At 32.0% G+C, this 3,323-nt stretch overlaps 1 non-coding gene across 1 annotated transcript; it reads right to left on the bottom strand.

Annotated features, from left to right (window-relative positions):
* Nucleotides 1-435: 435 nt before the first annotated feature.
* Nucleotides 436-542, bottom strand: LOC121209191 (small nucleolar RNA R71). The gene has a single exon (XR_005904308.1). It is a non-coding gene; the product is annotated as a small nucleolar RNA R71 (small nucleolar RNA).
* Nucleotides 543-3,323: the final 2,781 nt, after the last annotated feature.

The raw sequence follows: 3,323 nt of genomic DNA, 5'->3' as shown, positions 1-3,323 counted from the left end.
AATCCTCCACAACAAGTTCTAAGAGGAGTAATTGGTAATAATGCTTAAAATATAGTCATTGTTGCTGATGAAAGAGACCCTGCCATTCGATAATATGTTGTCCTCTCTTCAACGAACTTGTATTGTGAGACTCAATTTTGAGGCGCCGCAATTTGAACTAAAGTCGATCATGTTCCAAATGCTACAAATGGTGGGTCAATTTAATGGAATGCCCACTAAAGATCTGCACCTTCATCTTCATTTATTCATGGAAGTAAGCAACTTGTTCAAATTGGCCAAAGTTACAGAATATGTGTGAGATTGAAATTGTTCATATACTCTTTAAGAGATAGAGCATGAGCATGGTTGAACTCCCTACAGTCCGATTTTGTAACTATATGGCAAGGGTTGGTTGAACATTTCTTACTGAAGTACATTCTGCCTAGTAAGAGTGTTAGACTCTGAAATAAAGTTACCACATTTCAGCAACTTGATGAAGAATCTTTATATGAGGCATGGGAGTGGTTCAAGGAGTTATTTCAAAAGTGCCACCATCATGGCATTCTTCACTTCAATTAGAGACTTTGTATAATGGTCTCAATGCTCAAACTAGAATGGCGGTAGATGCTTCAACAAATAGAGTTTGTGACAGCCCTATTTTAACCCTACTCGAAAAGTGGTTTCGGGACCACAAAACCGAGTCACGAAAATAATTGAATGTTATATTCTATGTTTATTATATGTGAAATTTCATGTGTGAAAATATCGTATTTTGATTTCTGTCATTTGGATGTGGAATTAGTTAAAAAGGACTTGTTTGAGAAACCTTGAAAATGTGATAGGCAAATGTGCAATGGCCAAATATTATATGGTTTAGTATTATGGGCGACTTGTATGTCAAATGGACCATTTTGAATGTAAATGACCGGTCAACACATGCATGCAATCATGTGTTTTCATATCTTTATTTTAGTTGGTGGAAATTATATGTTAAATAAAGAAATAAGCATTATATTATAATGGTTTTATATTGTGAAATAATGAATTTATAATAAAAAATGGTGATAAAAACAAAGTACCACCCATCATTTCTTCCATTTTGCCGAAACCATAAAGAAAAGAAAAGAAAATGAAGCTAAGGCATTCGGCTATGGTGAATGTATAGATTAAGGTATGATTTCATGTGATTCTTTTGGATTTTTGTGGAATTGAGTTGGTTTTGAAGCTCTTAGCATGACCCATGTGTTAATTTTTGAATTTGTAATGCATGAAGCATTCGGTTATGTTTCCTATATGTTAAATTGTTGATGTTTTGAAGTTATGTGATTAGAAATGGTTATAGGTGAGTATGAACTAAGTAAAAATTTCTATGAATGGTTAATATGGACAAAAATCTCAATCGGCTATTATGGAGTAAGGTGAAATTATGCTTAATTTTGGAAATTAATAATTTAATTGTTAGCAAGTGTTTTTTTTATGGATGCCAATGTGGACTTGAATTGGGAGGTTAATAATTTGTTGTTTATTGAGTTATATATATATACATTCGGTCATGGAGGATTTGAGATGAATTTAATTATTGTTTTAGTTGAATAATAAGATAGACATAGACAAACTCAATTAGGTAAATTTTAAGCTCTTGGATTGAATTGGGCGGATTGAAATACTCTAGGGAGTATTCAATTAAGGTATGGGAGATAGAATATTGAGGTAAGTTGGTTTGTGTTATTGCCAAATGCACTTGATATTAAGACATGGTTTAGTTAAATGCATTTGACATGAAAGGAATTGAGTTGTTGTGTATGTGATACTGGGAAGAGAAATTTAATTTGCTTGACTATAATTAAATGAATGTCCAATTTAGGTTTGGTATGATGTTAATATGAAAATGTTATGACAAGCTGGTCGAACTTAAGAACTATGTGCAGTCAGTCATGTTATGTGTTTAATTCATCAATGATGAAAGTGTCGTATGATATATGTGTTTGAAATTAATAGAATTTGGATTATGATGAATTGATAAGATGATTGAATTAGTTTATTTGTTTAATTAAGCTCAAGATCAAAGAGAGCCAAGTTCCGATAAGGGGAAAGCGAAAGTTGTTGAGTAGTCGATCGAAGCTGTTTGTTCGACAATAAGGTAAGTTCTAAGCAATTAAGACTTAGATTACCATGTATTCCTAGAGTACACATAGCTCATAAAATGTAAATTCTATATGTAGAGAAATGTCGAATAGATAATGTATTATTGAGCCGATGGCATTGAATTGATGTGCTATTTTTTTTATTTTTTATTTTTGTTGTACTATGTGTACATATATGCATGAATGAAAAGGGCACTATGTGTGCGAATAGGGCAGCACTATGTGTGCGTATGGAAAAGCTAGTACTATGTGTGCGAATGAATATATGCACTATGTGTACGAATTTATTAACCGAGCACTATGTGTGCGAGATTGGTTGTGGGGCACTATGTGTGCGAAATGATTAAGGGAATATGATCGTGGTAGGGTGTGAAATAGAACACTGATTATCATCATAGGTAATTAAGCTTTACGAGAACAAAGAAAAAAAATGAAATGTGTATGGAATTTATATGTATGTGTCTATTTCTAAAGGTTATTGTATAATGTCTTGGAAGAAGAAATAATAGTATGTGGTTATACGGTATCATGAATGAATAAGGTAGACAAATTAGACTTAAATGGAGTTCTGTTGTGATTTATTTATTAAATTGCTTATGACTTACTGAGTATTATCTCATTGGAATTGTTTGTTCATCTTTATTTAGATTCAGGATCCGTTGTGAGCTCGGGACAATCACTGAAGTCATCACACTTATCGTCATCATTTTGGTACTTTAAAGAAGCTTTAAGTTTAAAAATGTGGCATGTATAGGATAGACAAAGATGAGTTTTGTATTTTGAATGATGTAATTATCATTTTGATGAGCCATGCGACAATGGCACATGATCTAGTTTTGTGATCTTATAATGTTAAAATCTTGTTAACTAGCATGCGTATTTATGATATGGATGATATGTTATATTTATATAAGCAAAGTACCTTTGTATGTTTAGTAAATCATATTAGAAATTGAAAGTGCTTCCTTAAGGTTAGTATAATGGTTTGAATGTTGTTTTTTTTTAATTTTAAATGTGAAATGATTCTTTTTATACTTGGTAAGCTCGGTTAATTAAATTTATAATTCCAATTTCTAATTTATATGTATGTGAAATGTTCTAAAGTTGATTTGTTTTCGTAATGCCTCGTGACCCTACTCTGGCAACTGTTACGGGCATAGGGGTGTTACAGAGTTCTTTTTGCTAAGTCCTACAATGAAG

The sequence above is a fragment of the Gossypium hirsutum genome, chromosome A10 (assembly GCF_007990345.1).
Source record: "Gossypium hirsutum isolate 1008001.06 chromosome A10, Gossypium_hirsutum_v2.1, whole genome shotgun sequence".
Lineage (NCBI taxonomy): Eukaryota > Viridiplantae > Streptophyta > Magnoliopsida > Malvales > Malvaceae > Gossypium > Gossypium hirsutum.
This window is presented reverse-complemented; position numbering and strand designations above follow the sequence as displayed.